The sequence below is a fragment of the Rutilus rutilus genome (assembly GCF_951802725.1).
Source record: "Rutilus rutilus genome assembly, chromosome: 4".
NCBI classification, from domain to species: domain Eukaryota; kingdom Metazoa; phylum Chordata; class Actinopteri; order Cypriniformes; family Leuciscidae; genus Rutilus; species Rutilus rutilus.
Window position 1 is genome coordinate 49,968,137 of NC_140212.1, and position 23,675 is coordinate 49,991,811.

Sequence of the window (23,675 nt, forward strand, 5' to 3'; positions counted from 1 at the left end):
TGCCACTGATGAGTCCTGCTGACTCAAACTTCACAGGAGTCTCTTTAAACTGTTTTCTCTGATCAAGTCAAGTCAACCTTTATTTTTATATCACATTTAAAAAGAAACAGAAGTTGACCCAAAGTGCTTTACAGATCAAGCAAGAATTAAAAAACACATTTAAATACAACATCATACATTCTATCAGCTTCAAAAACCCATTTCATGATGATCTATTCAAAGCCAAAGAAAACAGATATGTTTTTTAAAGAAGACTTAAAAATGGCTAGCGATGAAGATGACCTCACATGGAAGAGATACCAAAACTGGGTGCAGCATTTTGGACGAGTTATAGACGGGATAATGCAGCTTGGGGTAGACGACTATACAATGAGTTGCAATGGTCTAACCTAAATAAAATAAATGAGTGGATCACAATTTCCAAGTCAGTAAGGGAAAGGAAAGTTTTTATTTTAGAAATTGATCTCAGATGGTAAAAAATACTCTTTACAACAGCACTGATCTGCTTATTGAAAAGTAGAGATGAGTCAAAAATCACTCCAAGGTTCCTCACTTGATCTTGGGAGTTCAACAATAACGGGCCTAACGTGACAACTAGGCCAGGTTAACGAGACAAGGAGGCAGAGCCGGACAGTAACGGAGTACATTTACTTGAGTACAGTACTTAAGTACAATTTTGAGGGATCTGTACTTTACTCGAGTATCATTTTTGGGGAGTACTCATGACTTTACTCAAGTACATTTGAGAGGCAAATATTGTACTCTTTACTCCGCTACATTTCTATCCATAACCGTGAGTAACCGTTATTTCTTCTAAAAAAAAAAAAAGGAAAAAAAGAAAAATCTCGGAAACCCTCAATTTGTTGTTTCCCTCTCAAATTGGATTCCCAAATTCCCTCGTGATTGGATTGTGCAGGCACCACTGATTGGGACAGCCTATCAGCAATCACCTTCAGCTTTCCGCCAAAGTCAACTCCATGGTCAGATTTAGATAAGAGACAAACCATGGACGAAACAATGGATGAAGACGCAGCAGGTCCATCCCGGGAATGTGCCAACCCGTGGCCCCACCTCGCCAGACTATTTCAATTTTCTGAACAAGTTAATGATAGTTTTCGCTTCAAGTGTTTGCTGTGTTTACCAATGTAAGCACTGTGGCAGTAGTAATGCAATATTTAGAAAATGTACTCTTGTACTCTTGATACTCAAGTCCTTTTAAAAACAAGTACTTTAGTACTTTTACTTAAGTAGACATCTGACTGTAGTACTTTTACTTGTACTTGAGTAAAATTTAGCAAGGGGTATCTGTACTTTTACTCAAGTAATGAAGCTGTGTACTCTGTCCGCCTCTGCAAGGAGGAACCTAAGATCAATACTTCAGATTTGCTCTCATTTAATTGCTCTCAATATAGCCAGCCAATGTTTGATATCTTTAAAACAATTTAAGGCATTTTCAGATGAGCAATTTTTTTCTATACTCGCTGGGAAATAAAATTGGGAATCATCGGCATAATAGTGATAAGATATGATGTACTTCTGAAAGATAAGGCTCAGGGGAAGCATATACAATGAAAATAACAGGGGTCCCAAAATTAACCCCTGAGGGACACCACATAGTAGCTGAGCCGATGCAGAAGAAAAGTTGCCCAAATTCACAGAGAATGTCCTTTCTTTTAGATAGGATGAAAACCACTGGAGGGTTGTCCCCTGCATGCACACCATACATTATAAACTATTTAAAAGACTATCATCGTCGATTGTATCGAACTGAGCACTGAGATCTAACAAAACTAGGACAACAGGTGAACCTGAGTCCATGGAGAGTAGAATATCATTTGTGACCTTCAATAATGCAGATTCAGTGCTGTGCAACACATCTGAAACCAGACTGAAATGTATCCAAAATGTTAAATGTATTTAGATAAAAGTAGAGCTGGGAATAAACTGGAATAAACAACTCTCTCCAAAATCTTTGACATGAGAGGCAGTTTGGAGATCGGTCTGTAGTTGTCATGTATTGCCGGATCCAGAAAAGTTATTTTTTTTTAACAAGGGATGTAAGATTGCGTGTTTAAAACTGCTTGGAACAATTCCACTTGCTAATGAGCTGTTAATTATAGCTGTCACACTTGCACTGAAAGTCATAAAAATTTCTGTTTTGACGTGTAGAAAGAGAATCCAGCTTATAGCTGGAACACTTGTTCTGATGTAACTTGTTTAAAATTAGTCAGAGAGCTGGATAGTGGAGTAATTTGTGGTTGATCAAATGGAGCAAGTATAATTCCATATTTAATTTGCTAAATTTTGTGAGTAAAGGAGTATAGAAATGTTTCACTGTTGCCTTTTAGTCGCTCACGTTCGATGTAGTCATACGTTACAACTGATTGGGATCACGCTTAGGGAGCCTGTCATCTTCGAGTATTGAAAAAAAACGAGCCAATGCTCATTCCCCTGTGTGCTCCGTCACTGGTGATGGGTCCCATTTCCTAATAGAGCAACACGGGTGCGTTGGGCGCAGGAGTGTCGTGGCATGCATGAGGTCTGGCGATGTCCACCCTAGTGGTCCAGGAGTGCCATCGTTGGCTCAGCCTGGGTGATATGGCGGATGTGGACAAGGTTCGGTTCCTGGTCTCCCAAGTTTCCCAGGTTGGGCTGGTCGGCGATGCGGTGGAAAGCTGCGCCCAACAGTTCTCTGCCGCCCAAGCGCAGACGGAGGCAATCCGGCACATCCTGCCCCGGCAGCTCGCTGCTGCCTCAGCCCCGCTGCTGGTGGCAGTTTCTCCGCCTGCTCGTCACCAAGGGCGTCCCCCTGCTGAGGCTCCTGCTCCCGCTGGAACTCCGCAGCAGCCTCCAGCCAGGCCTCAGCGTGAAGTAGGGACGCCCAGCCCGCTCTAGGCGCTGCCAAGCCAAGTGGCAAGCGACAGTGAAAGCTTTCCTGAGCAGGTCACTCAGGGATGAAGGAGGATGCTCTTGGAGTTGGTCACTGATTCACTCCCTCCCCCCGGTGGAGGGCCGGGTGGAGGCTTTGTTTGTGTGTGTGTCTGTTCCACCGCTGGCTCCCAAAAACAGCGGAGATGGCGGTACCCACACTTCAAAGAAAGAGCAGTTTCCTCTGTTCCTGGGTCTAAAGAGGGCAAGACTGGTGGTGTGCGACTCTGTAAAGCCCTGCACCCCTCAGCTACCTGTATCTGCTACCTGGCGATACCTGTATCGCCAGCCGGCAGTTGGGTGCGGTTCGAGGACCCGGTCACGCCTTGGCATGCACTCTCTGCCGCCATGTAGAGACAGGTAAGAGTCACACTACACACTCAGACCCTGCTTCGGGCCTTCCTAGCTGGGTCCCTGCTCTCTACCTCGATGTCTGTGGTGCCCTTGGTTCCCTGCGTCGGTCCGTAGAAGCACATCTAGATAATGAAAAAGATGCATTGGGATTGGCATTTAAAGACATTCTTAACTCTATTGGAGTTAGACAACACGTGTCAGGACCTACTCATTGTCGTAATCACACTCTAGATCTAATATTATCACATGGAATCAATGTTGATGCCGTTGAAATTCTGCAGCAGAGCGATGACATCTCAGATCATTATCTAGTCTCGTGTAAACTTCATTTAGCCAAGGCTGCAAAGCCGACTCCGTGTTACAAATATGTTAGACCTATCACTTCTGCCACTAAATTGCTTTATTAATAATCTTCCAGATCAGTTTCATCATCTCAGCATCCCGGATAGCTTAGAAGAACTCGATATTGCGTCAGAAACTTTTACCTCTCTCTTTTCCAGCACTTTAGACACAGTTGCACACTCGGGCCCTTAAGAGAGCAGCCAGAAAAATGGAGCGCAACTGGAAGAAAACAAAACTAGAGGTATTTCGCATTTCATGGAAAGAGAGCTCGATTGCATACAGAAAGGCCTTAAAAGCTGCTAGATCTGCTTATTTTTCAACCCTATTAGAAGAAAATAAACAAAACCCTAGGTATTTATTTAAAACGGTGGCTAAACTAATGAAAATAAAGCTTCAAGCCCAGAAGTGTCCAAGCAGTACAGCAGTAATGACTTCTTCACTTATAAGATTGATAATATCAGGGAGAAAATTATAACTATGCAACCATATACTACAGTATCGTATCAGGGAGTGCATTGTAGTCTCCCTAAAGAAAAATTTTATTCATTCATTCCTATAGGAGAGGAAGTATTTTCTAAACTCGTTAAATCATCTAAATCAACAACATGTATGTTAGACCCTATACCGTCTAAGCTACTGAAAGAGATGCTTCCAGTAGTCATAGATCCTCTTCTTAATCTCATTAATTAATCTTTGTCATTAGGGTACGTACCAAAAACTTTTAAGTTGGCTATGATTAAACCGCTTGTTAAAAAAACGCAACTTGATCCCACAGAATTAGTCAATTACAGGCCGATCTCGAATCTACCTTTTCTGTCAAAGATACTAGAGAAGGCAGTATCTTCACAACTAGGTTCCTTTTTAGAAAGAAATAATACTTGGGAGGATTTTCAATCAGGATTTAGGCCTTGTCCTCACGGACATGGGTATTTTTATAACCGTGCCTTTTTTTACGCGGTTCGGCCGTTCGTCCACACGGAAACGCAGTATCAGGTCACTGCAACCGAACATTTTTGAAAACCCCTGCCAGGGTGAGGATTTTCAGAAACGCCGGTTGCAGTGTTGTCATGTAGAGAGTAAAACCGGGGTTTTTGCCTTGTGACGTTAGAGTGTGCGCCCGTTATCCACTGTGTTTGACGTCAGATTGTGCGCCGCTGACTGCTTTGTTGACGATTCTGTGCAATGGCGGACGTAGCCCAAATATTTCTGATAATAACTGTGCTAACAGGGCTTATAACATGTATACAGATACATGCTCAGTTCTCTTACTATATTGCGGAACAGAGGAGTCAGAATGCAATTCTACGCAGGGCACTGCTAATGACAACACTCCCGCGACACAGACTGTGATGGCCCCGATGCAGCCACACATCAGTGAGCGGTAATGTTGCGCACGCACACGCATACAAACACTTATTTATATGTTCTTGTAATTTATCGAATGTTTATTTCGAATGTTTGTGTTTGTATTTTCTTTCCTAATTGCTTGTTCTTTCTTTAGATTTATTATTTGTGTTAAAATTATGCACTTAATTATATAATTGACCTTGTGTAATTATTTAACTGACCTTGGTATTGATTTTGTTGTTGTATTGGTGAAGTTGTTGTTTTTGTCTTCCCTTATGTGTTAATGTGGACTAGTCCAGTTGTATAAATGTGTCCCTGATTGTTTAACTGGTAGATCAGTTCAGTTTGTCTTTGCACGCACTCAGTGTTTGAGTTTAGTTTGTTCTGTTGATCTCTTTTATAGGCCTAAACATTTGTTTTGATGATTTGGACTTTGTTTCCTTTTTGAAACTTTTGTATATGATTTTTTTGAATTCAGCAAAATATATTTTTTTGGAACATATTTCTATGATCCTCCTTCCCTGGCTGCCTGGTACCTCACACAGACCCTGCCGCCACCGTCGCCGGTTTTGGACGAGACCCTGTCGGACCTCTAGTTGGTGGGACAGCTTTGAGAACGAAGTGGTTGTTGCTGAAGAATGGAGAGAGAATTTTCATTGTTACATGCCAGTCAAACCTGCTTATGGTCTATAAAGTGTAATCCTGAACATGTGAAAAAGTGTTAAGTGCCTTAAGTTAAAAGTTGTTGTTTTGTTGCAGGAAATCAATTAAGGCAATTTTATATGAAAATTATGTATGTGGTTGTCATGTCCTTGTGAGTTTACAGCATCTACAGTTCACATCATTGTCTTGTTATGTTAAATAAACACTCACTCAGACATGTACAATTTTCAAACTCTTTGTATTGAATACATTCTTCACATTGTTGGGACTGAATCAGCCACTGCACAAAAAGTCACAACCTGCCTGAGTACTGTTTCAGCACAATTTAACAAACTAACTTAAGGAGCATTACCAGTGTCAACACTGGTAACTTAAAGAATAAGCTACTGGCATGACCTGACCTCATAATTTAAAAGTAGGCGGGCTTCCTTTACAGAAAATCTTTTGTACAACAAACTTAAAGGGTTTGACAGTCCATTAAAAACAAAACAGACCTTATTTTCCACTAATTGTTTTCTACATAAAATATTGAAGCCGCCTAACAACAAATGTAAAGCCGCGTTTCCACCGAAATTACCCGGAACAATTTGTCCCAGGAACTTTTTTCCCAGGAACTTTTTTTGCCCCAGACCAGCTGCTTTCTGCGTTTACACCGCGGTCTAAAGTACCGGGAAGCTAAACTGCGCGCAACTGCTCCTCCCAGTCTGCGACAGACAGTAATCAGTTTTGAGCGCCACATTTATAATAAGTATGGAGGAGATTCAAACTGTGCTGCAGTTATGTATTGGTTTACTAACGAGGTAATTAACAAAACAAAATAGACGAGCACTGATACTAAAGCGTGTTCAGAAAGCTCGTATGCGTATAAAATTAGACAACGCATGTTATCAGTTATTGTGAGATGCCTGGGACGAATGCGCAAAAATTCCCTCTTTCGCAAATACACTTAAAAAAAGCCTGAACCCAGTCTATCAATCATAAATAGTGACAGTCTTGTAAATAGTTGTTTGTTACTAACCTCAAAGCGCTATTTCAATCCTGTTACATATATATATTAGGGCTGGGGATCGATAAAAAAAATTTAACTAATTAATTGTACATTTTCTGTAATTAATTGCAATTAATTGTGTTTTCCCCCAAGCTTGTTATCATCAATATTTAAATTAAATTAAATATTATATATAATACAAATTTAAATTAAATTAAATTAAACAACATAAAGTTTTTAATGACATAACATTTTAATGACATTTGAACTGTAAACAGACTCTCCACAGAACCACAGAGTAGCTGTTCCCATCAAATAAAATGTGTGCAGCAACATTATAAACAAAGTGAAAGTTGAATATTAAAACCATCAAGGTCATCAAAAAGTCTAGATCAGTTTAGTACTTAAGCCAATTGGCCAAAATAAATAATTTCTTTATGCACCAACAATTATTTATATAAAAAAATTTAAGTGCCAGTTGAATTTCAGAAAGGAACATAATTCTTTGCAATATGAATAACAAAAGGAGAATGTTTAATTTTTTTCACCCAAAGATTTTGCCTACTCTTTTACATTAAGCCAGCAACTGAGACAGACCAGTCGGTTTAGATTATCAGGGTGACAAAGCAGCTCTCTTTTTCTGGACAATGTGGCCTGAGAGGGAAAACAACCTCTCACAAGGCACTGTGGTTGCAGGTGTTGACAGGTACTTGCGTGCAATGCCAGCCAGCAATGCTCCTTCTCTCATTGACCACCACTGCAGTGGACACTGGTCCATGTCAATTTTGGGTTCTGATTTGTAGCGGTCCAGGCAGTTGTCTATGGACTCTTCATCTTTTGAATCTGAATCAGATGAACCCAGAAAGAAGACTGACATCCTGCTCTTCTTCGGTGGCTGTTTTCCTGTTGTATCTGCAGATGGTTGTTGTGCCAGCCTCTCTTCCTTTACCAGGTTGCTTATTGATTTCCACACCTCATTCCTTTCGTCTTTGGGAAGACACTTCAGGTCCTTAAACCTGGGGTCCAGGGCAGTAGCGATCTTCAGCCATGTGAGGTTGGTGCTTTCCTTCCGTTTAGCTAGGTCTGTGGTAAACACCTTCTTGAACCTCAACACATAGACCGGATCATCATCTGATGGCTCCATAACTCTGAACAAGTGGCACAATGCTGGTAACACCACTGAACAGGAGATGTATTGCTCCCCCCCCCCCCCCAGGAGTTCAGTCACATTTCTGCAGTGGAAATGTTTGAAATATGTCAGTAAATTGTAATAAATTACACACACACACACACACACACACACACACACACACACACACACACACACACACACACACACACACACACAGAGAGAGAGAGAGAGAGAGAGAGAGAGAGAGAGAGAGAGAGAAAGTAATAGAGCATCCCCTATCACACACATACACATATACACACACACACACACACACACACACACACACACAGAGAGAGAGTAATAGAGCATCCCCTATCACACACATACACACACACACACACACACACACACACAGAGAGAGAGAGAGAGTTAGAGCATCCCCTATCACACACACACACACACACACACACACACACACACAGAGAGAGAGAGAGAGAGAGAGAGAGAGAGAGAGAGAGAGAGAGAGAGTAATAGAGCATCCCCTATCACACACATACACATACACATACACACACACACACACACACACACACAGATAGAGAGTAATAGAGCATCCCCTATCACACATATACACACACACACACACACACACACACACACACACACACACACACACACACACACACACACACACACACACGCACACACACACACACACAGATAGAGAGTAATAGAGCATCCCCTATCACACATATACACACACACACACACACACACACACACACACACACACACACACACACACACGCACACACACACACACACACAGAGAGAGAGTAATAGAGCATCCCCTATCACACACACACACACACACACACACACACACACACACACACACACACACACAGAGAGAGAGTAATAGAGCATCCCCTATCACACACATACACATATACACACACACACACGCACACACACACACACACACACAGAGAGAGAGTAATAGAGCATCCCCTATCACATACACACACACACACACACACACACAATATACACACACACACACACACACACACACACACACACACACACACACACACACACACAGAGTAATAGAGCATCCCCTATCACACACACACACACACACACACACACACACACACACACACAAAGATGGAGAGAACACAAACATAAGACACAGGAAGAGAGGAGAAACACACAGAGAGAGAGAGCGAGAGCACAACACAAACACAAACTAAATACAGAGGGGGATAAACGCACACAGAAGACAGAGAGCACACACACACACATAGGTAGAGAGATACTAACATTTGGCCAGAAGACTGTCGAATCCACAGTCGCGAAGAGAAACCGTGATAGTTATTTGCACACTGTGGGCCGTGCAGGGCAGGTGCTCAAATGGTAGTAGTCGCGCTGCCGCCGCCATGTTCCGAGCGCTGTCCGTCCCAAGTGTTGTTAACTTTTGCTCCACTTTCCATTCTTTGGCGACTTCCAAAAAATGTTCAGCGCATGCCTCTGCAAAGTGGCGCTCTGTGGTCTGACTCACAGTAAGGGCAAACGAACGCAGTCGCCACTCTTCATCTATGAGGTGTGCTGTGACGCCCAAGTAGTTGTCATTGGTCACCGATGTCCAGTGATCTCCTGTGAGAGCGACATATTTTGCTTTCTCTAAAATGTCCATCCTTCGCGCCCTCTCGCTGTCATACAAACCGTGTATTCTCGACATAATCGTTCTTCTCGAGGGTAGATGGTAAGACGTGTCTCCCGATGCAATTTGCATGATTTCTCTCAGTCCCTCGCCTTCCACAGTGCTAACTGGGCGGCAGTTTCTATCTATCCATTTAGCTTAAGCATCGGTTAATTTTTCAGTTACAGGTTTGGTCAATGGCCTGCCACGATTACTGTAGCACTCTAGTAACGTGGATTGGCGAGGCCCTCCTGTAGCCTCGCTAGTTACGTTGCTAACACCTGGGTGCTTTGCTTTTAAATGGTAGATTAAAGACGAATTGCTTCTATAATATTTGAATTCAGCTTTGCAAATCGTACACACCATCTTTGTTTTATCAAACAGGCCACCAGGCAACTTTTTAAATGTAAACATTCCTCCTAAAACTCCATCCTTGTCCATCTCCATCATGACAGGGTGACTTGGTTCGGCACACTCACAATAGCAGCCGCAACAGGAAGTCATGGAAACGAGGCAAAAACAAACAAAAAACAAAAAAGTGCTGCGTCATTTGCGTTATTTTTTTTTAACGCGTTAAACATCTAAAATTAAGCGCAAAGATTAACGCGTTAATTCCCCCATCCCTAATATATATATATAATAGGGATGCACCAATAACCACTTTTTCCAGAACGAGTCCGATACAGATACTTTAATTTTTGGTACTCACCGATACCAAGTACCGATACTGATACCAATACGCTGATTTCACGCAGCCGCCATTTTGAAATCGAAAGTGAGGCTCCGGTGGGAAGAACTCTGGAAGTAAAGATAAACAATGCCTTGGACTACCAACCTGAAGCTGCTGCCGCGATTTACACTATTGGATGTTAATATCCAATACAGGATATGTATATAGTTCATTCCTGCTTCTTTTTTTAACTTTCTGAATTAGATATAAAAAAAATTTTTATTTATAAATGAATTTCACTGTATATAGTCTAAAGTATGAAAGAAATGTATGTACAGTTTTAGAATTGACACAACATCATTAAACACAACAATACGCCATCGCATTCACGACTCTCCTGTGATTAAAGGCGACACTTCCGGTTTTCTTCCCACCGGAGCCTCGCTTTCGATTTCAAAATAACGGCTGCGTGAAATCAGCGTATTGCTTGTGTTTTCAATGCATTTGTAATTTTTAAATGTATTGGGTAGAGAAACCAAAAGAATGTAAATCATATTAGTTGGCTTAATTTGTTCAGCAAATATATATTTCCTTAAGTTATTTTCATGCTTAATTAAGCCTGCTAAAATGCATAGTATGAGTTTCTGTCACTGTGTATATTTGATCTATCATTTAACAGCACAGCACATATTTAGAGCTGCTTCAGCAGGGCTCAGGCTTGGATTGGGTCAGTGGTTCAAATGTTCAGAGGCCAGTGAAATATCACAAAATGATCTATTACACTTTTGATACTACAGCAAAACTACAAGCCTAATTAATGTCAATTTAAAACATTATTAAAGACAAGTAAATAGTCAGTAATAAAATATGAACAAATAATAAGTTAACATTTTCTGAAGGTTCCAAAACAAATTCACAAAGCAACCATACTGTAAAATCCCTGATAACACCACATTTGGCACAAACCAAGTCAAACAAGTCACAAGTCAAAATCCATATATATAGGAAAAAGATATATTCAACTTTTTTTTTTCCATGATACCACAATTGTTTGATTAACATTAATGAGACAGACTATATATTATGACCTACTTTACAGTAATATAAAAGTTAAAATATAATGTAATAGTTAATTCAAACTTTGCACTTTCTAGTCTCTCTTCTAGTCTCATTATGGTTTCACAATTTCTAATGTCTATCCTCTGAAAAACTTTAACTTTTCCTTTCAGTGAACCTTTACTCCAACACATTCACACTGACACTGCCTGTTGATATTGTTTTAAAATCACATCTTACCTGGAGTCTCTGTTCTTGATATGGTAAGAAGTCTGAGGCTGTAGTGATATTTATAGACCTGTTATGTCTCACGAAAAATTGTGTTGTCAGTAAAAAAGTGTTCTCAGGGATGTTGAGAAAGGTTGGAGAGGGGAGGTGGCCCAGTGGTCATTGCCCCTTTGACCTCGAAATGCTTTCTGGCAGTATACAATCATTTTGTGTGAGAAACGGAGTAGAATTGATTAAAATGTTAGTTTCTGAAAACTGTATCCAGATCCAATCAGTGAAGTCACACATATCTCATTCTAACGCATACATCACGCTCTGTCCCAAACGGCACACTTCTGCCGGATTCACTGACAAGGCTTGAGGCTTAAAATGCATGTTTAAACAGTTTTAACTGAAAGCATATCTTTTTCTAAGGCAGGTTTACAAAAACTACTTTAAGGTCCTAGTTTAACTAAGGCCTAATCCTGACTTAATCTAAACCCTGTCTGTGAAACCAGGCCTATATGTGCTTAGCACAAGTGAACACACCCATGCTAAAGTTGACTAAAAAGAGGAATAAAAAAACATCTTTTGGAAATTGATCTTAATGCTTTAAATTAAAAAAATGAGGAAAACTCCAACCTTTAAGGACACCAATTTTCTTTGTGAATGAATAATGTATTGTAAATAAATAAATGTTCTTCCTTAAAATACAGGGTGCATAAGTTTGGACACCCCTATGTTAAATTCCCATAGAGGCAGGCAGATTTTTATTTTTAAAGGCCAGTTACTTCATGGATCCAGGATACTATGCGTCCTGATAAAGTTCCCTTGGCCTTTGGAATTAAAATAGCCCCACATCATCACATAGCCTTCACCATACCTAGAGATTGGCATGGTTTTATTTCAGTTAGCCTAATAGCTGGTTTGATTGAGAGATGATCTTATGGAAATTACCCGATGCCCCATGGTTGTATTATTAAACAGAATGAATATGTTAAAAGTGAACTCTGAAAGGTGAATATGTATTATTGAGTTTTTAATAATGAAAATGTGTGTGAAATGTTTTTAATTGAAATATTCACAGCTTAAATATACGACCATGTTGAATTTCAGCCCATAAAAATGTAAGCCCTAATAATACAATGCATCAAAATGCAAGTGTCACCATTATGTTCAGTTATATTCAGTTCATAGACCTTTAGTTTGTTTTCTTTCCTCACATGTGTTTCCTTGTATGTGTTTCCCGCCACTGATCATTCACCATGGACACTAATCACAGTCATCACAGCTGCTCATCGTTTAGTTAATCGGCACTGTGTATTTAAGTTCTGAGTATCATCAGCATAATAGTCAAAAAAACTAACATTCTTGCTAATGATATCTTAAGGGCCTGAGTGTGCTCGTTGTACCACAGTGTTGGACTATTTTCTTAAAACTTCTTTAAGCGCAAAGGAGCAACTGTGTCTAAAGTAGGGATGAGTATTTTTCAAAAATATCGTATTCGAATATTTAACCTCGTAAAAATCTTAATATTCGAATATTCGTTTATTTAAATGATGTTTAACGAGAAAGACATTTTTTAAAAGTTTTTGTCAACATTTCTGAACAAGCTTACGATTAGGCAATATACACAACGAGCTTAGGTTATATTTTAAGGTTTTCTTTTAGTGAAAAACATGAAGCAATATGTGTAAACAAAAAATATAAAGAACAAAAGCATTTAAGCTCAAGCAGCGCGAATGAAAAAAAAATGCTATTAAAGCGCCAATTATCGTATAGAACGTACATATACACTTGAGTCAGAATATGACTATCGTGTTTATATTGTTTCAAGATGTTCATGTTGAGAAAACAATAATATCCACATGATTGAGTGAGAAAATGTCTAATAGCACATTTTCTGTCCTTAAACTATGGCTCAAAATCATTTTGCTATAAGGCATCATCTCGTCTCAAGTGGGGTTCAGATGCGCTTACCAGCAGTCGTGATGCAGTGATGGACCAATATTTTTTCTCTATTCTTTTTTTCAATATTATTTAGCAAGATCATTTTCATCAAAGTAATTACAAACTTCGCGAGTACGACATTGTGATTAAATACAATCAAGTTGTTAACATGCTCCACAGCGCCACCCAGTGCATTTAATTATAACTGTGAGTTAGTGGTTGGGATTTATCCAGGATTCACTGCATTTACGGCCAGAAAAGCAACGTAGTAGCCTAAATAGGAAAAGTACTTTAGTTTTCTAATAATAATTACAGATCGAATATTCAACTATTCGTGCACACCCCTAGTCTAAAGTGCTGGAAAAGAGAGCTCATCATTTCTGTTGCAATATCAAGTTCTTCTAAGCTATCTGGGATGCTGAGGAGATGAAACTGATCAGGAATATTATTTATAAAGCAAAAGTGGTAGAAGTGAAGTTTTTATTTGTAACACGGAGTCGGCTTTGCAGCCTTGGCTAAATGAAGTTTACACGAGACTAGGTAATGATCTGAGATGTCATCGCTCTGCTGCAGAATTTCAACGGCATCAACATCTATTCCATGTGATAATATTAGATCTAGAGTATGATTACGACAATGAGTAGATCCTGACACGTGTTGTCTAACTCCAATTGAGTTTACAATGTCTTTAAATGCCAAACCCAATGCATCTTTTTCATTATCGATGTGTATATTAAAATCACCAACAATTAGTACTTTATCTGCAGTCAATACTAACTCTGATAGAAAATCAGCAAATTCTTTGATAAAGTCTGTATGGTGCCCTGGTGGCCTGTATACTGTAGCCAGCACACATGTCAGGTGGGATTAATCATTCACACTAGTCAGTGGTCACCAACCTTTTCAAGCCCAAGATCCCTGACCTCAGCTTTGATGAAAGGCAAGATCTACCGTATAGATTTTTCATGTGAAATTCATCCGATTCTGGATTTTTTTTTTTACAAGCAAATTGGCCAATGCCGATACCAGCTGCCGTTTTTTATTTCTAGACTTTAATTTCAAGACTTAAAGGATTAGTTCACTTTTAAAAAAACTTTTGCTGATAATTTACTCACCCCCATGTCATCCAAGATGTCCATGTCTTTCTTTCTTCAGTCGAAAATAAATTAAGGTTTTTGATGAAAACATTTCTCCATATAATGGACTCATTGGGCCCCAAACGGTTCAAGGTCCAAATGACAGTTTCAGTGCAGCTTCAAAGGGCTTTAAACGATACCAGACGATGAATAAGGGTCTTATCTAGCGAAACGATTGGCCATTTAAAAAATAAATAAAAAGTTTAAGTTTTATAAGCACAAATGATCGCCTTGCCTGTTTACCTTTTCAACGTAATTGCGTATTACGTGACGTCACGAACACGCATCACAGAACAGAGCAAGGCAAGCATTTGTGCTTATCAGTGTTGGGGGTAACGAGTTACAAAGTAACGGATTACAGTAACGATGTTACTTTTTTGGGTAACGAAATAAAGTAACGCATCACACTAAAAATATCGGTAACTACACTACTTTACTAGACTATAGGAACGCGCTTTCCTGCGTTACCCAAGCCGCGTTTGCCTGCGTGTAAAGCTCTGATCTGTTTAAGTGGTGCGTGCATGCTTGTGTGTGTGTGTGTGTGTGTGTGTGCTTGCACCGTTGTCATAGAGATCGATTTGAGTGACGTAGCTGCTGGTGCGAAGGAGAGCAGGAAATGGAGACGGAGACAGAGGGTTTCGGCCAGTGGCGATATTCACATTACTTTCAGTTTATTGCTCGAAAGGACAAAAATATTCGCGTGAAATGCACTCTATGCCCAGGCAGCAAGTACTGGCCATCGGGACTACCGGGAGATTCCCAGTGGGCTGACGTGCCTTTTGGGCCGACATCTCATACTTTTTTTCTTTTTCAGTTTTTTGTCTTAACGGACCATAAAACTCGTACATCGGCGGCCCATTCGTTTTGCTTAATTGGCGGCGCTGGGTTAAGTAAGTGCGTGCCGGTGTAATGTATTAGTTAAAAAAGTCTGCGTCAGTTTCTTTTTTTCTGATAGCATGAAACACCTTGGCCCATTGGATCTTTTCTTGATTGACACTGTGCTGGTCCAATCACATCTTTAAACACCTCCCCCTTTGGGCTTTAAACGAGCGTGCAGTGTGTCAGTGTGTATCTGTCAAAATAGTCTGAGAGATGGAGAAGAAACGCAAGGAATGTGCAGAGAAATAGCGTGAAAAATAGAACCAGGCCCTTCAAGCAGACGCTGTAAAATGTGTCAAAATGTTTTCTGCAGCAGCAGGACCTTCATCAGCTCCAGTGGCTGATGATGAGGATAGTGAGGAGGATCAGGACAGAGAAAGTGTAGAGCCTGTGGTAAGCAGACAGTTACTTTCAAAACATTTAGGCTATGTCATGAGTGTAGGAACCCATTACCCAGTAACGCATTATTTCCACATCTGCATAGTTGACGATTACCGTAATTTACTATAAATTTAATGAGAGGCGTTTGTAAACCATGATTTCCGCCAAAATAAAAGATCATGTGCTTATATCTCTTTCAAGTATAGAAATTAGTACAAAACTAATTATGAAAGTTTCCTTTATTTTTCAGTGCATTTGTTTTACAATATATGTCTATTAGTGTGCTATTATTATTATTATGGCCAAAATGCCAGGGCCGATTTTTTTGTCCCAGTCCAGCCCTGATTATGTGTCTACCACCATGGACATTTGTCCTTTATCCTGTTGTTTGTGGATTTTACAGTGAGGCATATTTCTTTGTGCAGACATGGATATTGTTCTTTCATATGGTTTTACATGCCATTTTGTATAGGCTACATTTATAAACACTATGCGGACAGGCTAAGTGATGATAGGGCTATGATGTTTGTCCATGTATCTACACGGTAAATTAAGAAACGGGAAAGTAAAGTAATAAGTAGTGCAGTTACTTTTCAAATGCAGTAACTAGTAAAGTAATCTCATTACAATTTACAGAAGTAACTAGTAACTAGTAACTAATTACTTTTTTTGAGTAACTACCCCAACACTGGTGCTTATAAAACTTTTTTATTTATTTTTGAAATGACCAATCGTTTCGCTAGATAAGACCCTTATTCATCGTCTGGTATCGTTTAAAGCCCTTTGAAGCTGGACTGAAACTGTCATTTGGACCTTGAACCGTTTGGGGCCCATTGAAGTCCATAATATGGGGGGAAATCCTGGAATGTTTTCATCAAAAACCTTAATTTCTTTTTGAGTGAAGAAAGAAAGACATGGACATCTTGGATGACATGGGGGTGAGTAAATTATCAGCAAAAGTTTTTTTAAAAGTGAACTAATCCTTTAAAGCAAATACAGAATGGTCTGACTTTAGCTTTGTGAAATCGTTACATAAGACACACCTGCATAAAACAAAAGCAGATGGACTGAATGAAAATGCAAATTCACTCTCGGACAGCAGGTGGCGCTTATGGAAAATAAGCATTCCTTTGGGTACCGCTGTAAAAAAGCAGCTGCGCTTATAAACACGACTTTACACTCACCTAAAGGATTATTAGGAACACCTGTTCAATTTCTCATTAATGCAATTATCTAATCAACCAATCACATGGCAGTTGCTTCAATGCATTTAGGGGTGTGGTCCTGGTCAAGGACCTGAACTCCAAACTGAATGTCAGAATGGGAAAGAAAGGTGATTTAAGCAATTTTGAGCGTGGCATGGTTGACGGGCCGGTCTGAGTATTTCACAATCTGCTCAATTACTGGGATTTTCATGCACAACCATTTCTAGGGTTTACAAAGAATGGTGTGAAAGGGGAAAAACATCCAGTATGCGGCAGTCCTGTGGGCGAAAATGCCTTGTTGATGCTAGAGGTCAGAGGAGAATGGGCCGACTGATTCAAGCTGATAGAAGAGCAACTTTGACTGAAATAACCACTCATTACAACCGAGGTATGCAGCAAAGCATTTGTGAAGCCACAACACGCACAACCTTGAGGCGGATGGGCTACAACAGCAGAAGACTCCACCGGGTACCACTCATCTCCACTACAAATAGGAAAAAGAGGCTACAATTTGCACGAGCTCACCAAAATTGGACAGTTGAAGACTGGAAAAATGTTGTCTCGATTTTGTGAGGAAATAACAGGAGGATGCAAGATGCAAGTAAAACTCAGTTTATTAGTTGTGGTCAGATGAAAAGACACAGGTCGGGGACAAACACTCAGGTGGCAAATGAAGCAGGGACGAGATGGCGATCCGGTGGTGGTGTGGTGATCAGCGTGCTCGAGTGAAAACCAGGAACCGTGGAACATCCAGACGACACGAAGAAACTGACGAAATCCAGACGAAGAACTTTGCAGACGAGGCACGGGAACAGGACACACACCGAGGAACAACCACAACGATCTGACAACATGAGAGGGAAATTACTGGGCATATAAAGGGAACTGGGATTGATGACAGCTGGAGACACTAATCAACACAACGAGTAACCACACCCACACAATTACACTCACACAGACACATCATCATGAGACAGCCGATTCATGAACCGTGACAGATTTCTGTTGAGACATTCAGATGGTAGAGTCAGAATTTGGCGTAAACAGAATGAGAACATGGATCCATCATGCCTTGTTACCACTGTGCAGGCTGGTGGTGGTGGTGTAATGGTGTGGGGGATGTTTTCTTGGCACACTTTAGGCCCCTTAGTGCCAATTGGGCATCGTTTAAATGCCACGGCCTACCTGAGCATTGTTTCTGACCATGTCCATCCCTTTATGACCACCATGTACCCATCCTCTGATGGCTACTTCCAGCAGGATAATGCACCATGTCACAAAGCTCGAATCATTTCAAATTGGTTTCTTGAACATAACAATGAGTTCACTGTACTAAAATGGCCCCCACAGTCACCAGATCTCAACCCAATAGAGCATCTTTGGGATGTGGAGGAACGGGAGCTTCGTGCCCTGGATGTGCATCCCACAAATCTCCATCAACTGCAAGATGCTATCCTATCAATATGGGCCAACATTTCTAAAGAATGCTTTCAGCACCTTGTTGAATCAATGCCACGTAGAATTAAGGCAGTTCTGAAGGCGAAAGGGGGTCAAACACAGTATTAGTATGGTGTTCCTAATAATCCTTTAGGTGAGTGTATATATATAGAGTGGATGGACAAGTCAGAATGGACTTCACTGACAGAGAGAAAGCAGAACTCGCATCATATTTATTTTTCTTTATTTGGCAAAAAGCGCAACACTTTATTTTTATTGTGAGTATAAAAAAAAAAACACACACTTAACAGGATCGATTGATGTATGGCACTTGTATGTAAGATCAAAGTCAACAGAATATTTTGAGTCTCTTTTACATTGTTGTAACCGCACTGGGTAGTACATTAGCATTAGCTCAAATGATCTATAGGGAATTTTAATAATTAATCATGAATATGATTAATATTTTGCATATTACAGTTACATTAAATTATCGAAGCTGAAACTAGATTGATATATGAATGATTACCATAACGGGTTATGGTTCATCATTGATACATCAATAGTCTTATTTTAAATCGAAGTTATGGGATAACTTTTAATGGAATTAATTTAGTTATCAAACAAACTGTTTGCCCAGCAAACATTAAACGTAAGATTAACTTATCAACTCTCAAGAAAATTATCCTTCTTACAAACGCAAGAAAGAGTATTTTTTTCTGGCCTTGAAAAAAAACAACTCTCTGTGTTTATAAAATTAGGTTACCTAAATCGTAACAAGATAAAGCATTGTAGCGTTTATACGCCCACGTATAAATATTATTAATTATTATTCATAACGGAATATGACCAATAATTAATATTTTAATTATTTTTAATTATTTTCAGAATTTACTGTAGCAGAATCAATAGTATGATCATTTTATCAGTTCATCCAATGAACAGAAAGCATAAACAAGTATTAACTCTAGGAAATATAATATCTTCCTGGTCAAGAAAGACTCAATCCCCAGCTAACAATAAATTACGAAGTAAATTAAGGGTAACAGCATAGGTAACTTAAATCGAAGTTCAAGACAATAAATCTGATAAGCACACACGAGTAATCTCTTTTAAATACAAACAATACTTTATTGATTATATAGACTACTAACACATAAAGCTAATATCTAACACAAACACACGCACACACACACATACACATTCATACGCGTTGCAGAAAGGGATAGAGTGAGGAAAGAGTGGGTTTAAGAGTGAAAGGATGAAATCTCACGATTCCATATACACTAGACATGACCTGAACAAACCATCAATCATTAATTTAACCCTTCTATCGTTTTAGGCAGGTTATTAAAGTTATATAAATACACCAGTTAAGATTTTAGCCTGCATGGAGGTACTTGCGTATTTGATTTTGGGGATTCCCTTTTTGTTGCGTGAAAGGGGTTTTCCCGGTCCGTTCGGTCTCCTCGTGCCTGATGTCTGGATCACGTGGTCAGTCACGTGGTGTGCTGGCGGAATGAAAGTCTTTGTTTGAAGCTGGCTTTGCAGAAGAAACGTGGCTCGAAATCTTGTCGCAAAACTTAACTTAGAACCGACACTCACAACGGAAAAGAAATGAAACTAAGAAAAGAAAGGAAATTGAGAGTAGATGATGATGGCTTGAATGAAGCTATTTAACCCATGTTCTTCAGATCTTGATTTGGGTTATTTCGTTTGCGCGTTTACATGGTTCCTATAGAGAGAGAGAGAGCTTCGAGAGCAGCGAGAGAGAGCAGCGAGAGAGAGAGAGAGCGAGAGAGAGAGCTTTGTTTTTGGGTCTAAGGTTTTAAACTAAAATTTTGTCCAACCTCCAGGATGAGTTCTGGCCAATTAGACACTGGCTGAATTTAGGAGGTGACGTTCTTTTCAGTTCTGATCGTAAATCATGCTTATCTGTGCTCTCCTTACTAACAGAGAGAACAGGGGCCACAGTTTAGACATGATTTCTAATTAAAAGAAGATCAAAACATATTACACCGATATCATTCAAGCCATCTTGCTAGTTGTGTTCGTAAGATAGCATTGATATGAAACAGTACACACTTTCATTCATTCACTCCTTCTAATAGTTAATATAATAACTATTACCTGAATTAAATGGGATCAAAACATATTATCTTATTAAAATATACATATAAGTGGTGGAAACAACCCAGGATTAGGTAGTTGCATGATTGTTTGATCATGAGTCCATTGAAAATTGTTCTTGAATGATTGTATGTATAGTTATTGATAAGAATCAGTTCTCTGGTGAAGAGACAGAACTCTGTTTGTTCAGAGGTCTTAAGGAGGAGGTGGTTCAGGAATGTTGTCGGGGGTTTCAGTAACATCTGCTGGTGTCGATTCTTCTTCTAAAGGGTCTTTTGCAGACTCTCTGGCACCGGGATGGGTGACTTATGGCTCTGGTCTTGGTGATTTGACTCTGGAATGTGCGGACACTGTCTTTATCTTAACCAGTCCTGGTAGGCCATAAAGCTAGCCATTGACCAGTTATGTGTTAGTGCCGGGGGCTCCTTCAATTAGTCAGACCGGTGATGATCATGAGACGTTCTGAACAAATCTTCCCCCCTCAGTCATCGAGAAGTAGAGAATTTGAATTAATATTCAAAAAGACGATTAGTTGGTGGTTGCTTTCTACCCATTGTCGCTACAGCATGTAGCTTGGATCAACAAATCATTGACTTCGTAATGTGAGCATGTTAAACAGAAGCAGTCAAGAATATATTGGTTTTAATAATTGCAAACTAAGGAATACATCGAACTACACTTCACACAGAATATATGTATATACAGAACACGTAAACAAATACAAGACTAAACGAATATTAATGAGAGAGAGAGAGATCGGAAAATGAGAGAGATGGAGAGGATGAGCGAGCGAAAGTGAAAGCAAAAGATCATCTGAAATGATCACAGTAGACTAAATCACAGACAGTAACCTTTTGAAAGAGACAACAAGAAATCACATCAATCAAATCAAAAATCATTACTTGCGTATGGTTCTCTTTGTATTTGCTGAGGAAGAGCTCCTTTTAGAGCTGGGCGTGTTTCATCGTGTCTTTGGGGCGAGCAGACTCGCGTGAAGTTTTAAAGGTTCACCGAACGTGAAGTTGCCAAAAACATGATTCAGGGTTCATCTCCCTCGCTGAGGGAGAGGCGAATATGAAAAATAAAACTTAGTAAAGAAAAGAAAACGGAGATAAGAGCTCAGTAAGGAGCGAGTTGAAGTTGCCGGCGGAGAGTCCGTGGTCGAAAATAAAGAAAAGACTTAAAGAAAAAGGAGCCATGGACCCAGAAAACCTCTCACCGAAAAAGTGCTCTCTGAAAATTTCCTGAGTCGGTCTTTTATGGCAAAAGATGGGTTCACGCCTCTGTTCGGGCGAACAACCAATGAACGTCCAAAGATCTGAAGCGGGAGAGCTTCCTTTGTCTCTGGGGAAACACCCACTCGAGTGAGTTATGGTGTTGTCAAAATTCAGCAATTATATTCCAGCAAGATGGTTATTACAGAATAATACATTTCCTATGTATGAGTGGTTCAGTCAAAACAAGATGGTTAAACAGATACCAAGGATGAAATATAAAACAGCTAAGTTTATAAAGTTATAATCAAATGCATGATTATAGGCATTTAAAGTTCGATTCACACACTATCAAGCCATGATATCGGCTACTATGACACAGGGAAATCAAATCCATGTTTATACATTTCTTAAGTGGCTATACATATAGAAAATATATGATTGCAGGGTTTATTCCTCTTTCTTTGTCAGAATTCAAGTGAGAGTTGTGTTCCCCTTGAAATTCCTGTTGGGGGGGTCATAAACTTTATGACCTAGCAGAGGTAATGTTACAGATCCTGTTAGAGATTCATTCTTTAGAAATACACTTAAGATTCGAAGTTACACACCAGAAAACGTCTCCGGTTACTTTCGTAACCTCGGTTCCCTGAAAGGCAAGGAACGAGACATTACGGATGTCGTATATGGGAACTCCTCTCATCCTTCACTTCCGCTGAAATCTATAGGCTAACGCCAGCAGAGCTGGCCAATTGACGCAAAGTATGCAAATACTGAACCTTGTTGCAGTATAAAGCAAGTGCAGCGTCAATTCCATTCAGAATCGAACAAAAAACGCTTAAATCAAGCGAACACGGCGGCGAGCGTAATGTCTCATTCCTTGCCTTTCAGGGAACCGAAGTTACGAAAGTAACCAGAGACGTTCCCTATCAAGGCTACGGAACTTCGACATTACGGATGTCGTATATGGGAACAGTATAGAATCCCCCCGTGGCAGCATAACAAACCACTGACAACAGAACCCAATACCAAGACCGCCCCCCCAGCATGCGAGCATCTGATAGGCCGAGATTGACCAATAGCGAACCTCTACCTTGTGATAGGTCCAAAGGAACCAATCACAAGCTCACAAGACACTGCCAGAATTTGCATATCCCGAGCAGTATAAACGGGGAAAGTTAGCACTGTTTAGAGCAACAGGGCAACAACAGTAAGAGAAGGCCAACGCATTGCGGTGACACAGTCTAAAAACACACACAAATAGCACATAGAACAACTCATGAGCAAAGCGCAGAGCAGCTCTCAATGCTGCGAAATGCAATCAACTCACCGAAAGCACTAGAGACGCTACAGAGGGCAAATCCAATTTGTAAAACCTGGCGAACGTGTTCTGAGAAGACCAGCCAGCCGCAAGACATAAATCCTGAATAGACATACCCTTAGTCCAGGCCCACGAGGAGGCGATCGCCCTAGTCGAATGGGCCTTGACGTTAAGGGGGCATTCCTGCCCCCGGCATTCATAAGCCAAAACAATAGCGTCCACAATCCAGTGAGCAAGCCTCTGTTTAGAGACCCCCCGTCCCTTATTGCACCCACCAAAGCACACAAATAGCTGGTCCGATTGACGAAAAACGGCCGAGCGAGAAATGTATTCCCGGAGCGCTCTGACTGGGCAAATAGCACTCTGAGCATCAAAACCCTGAGAGGTTGATGCCTCAGCAGACAGGGCAGGCAGAGAAACAATCTGCGCTCTGAACGGGGTATTGAGCGACTTAGGGACGTAACCCGGCCTCGGTCTGAGCATCACATTACAGTTTCCCGGTCCAAAGCGAATACAATCTTCACTTACAGAGAAAGCCTGTAAATCCCCAACCCGCTTCGCCGAAGCGAGAGCGAGAAGCAGCGCCGTTTTAACCGAAAGCTCCTTAATGGCGATCGAAGCCAAGGGTTCAAAAGGCGGTCGTGACAAAGC

The 23,675-nt window shown here is 40.3% G+C and overlaps 1 protein-coding gene across 5 annotated transcripts in view; it reads right to left on the reverse strand.

The window, feature by feature from the left end:
• LOC311289595 (stonustoxin subunit alpha-like) overlaps nt 1–23,675 on the reverse strand; it is a 170,158-nt gene that overhangs the window by 19,435 nt on the left and 127,048 nt on the right. The window contains exons 1-2 of one of the 5 annotated variants that reach the window (XM_084407725.1): nt 11,408–11,530; nt 5,508–5,602 (exon numbers count right to left, since the gene is read on the reverse strand). The exons of 2 other annotated variants lie outside the window; for them this stretch is intronic. The gene's annotated coding sequence lies outside the window, so the exon portion shown is untranslated. Of the gene's footprint in view, nt 1–5,507; nt 5,603–11,407; nt 11,533–23,675 lie in introns of those variants that run through there. 2 more of the 5 variants (XM_084407727.1, XM_084407726.1) reach the window with 2 other exon arrangements.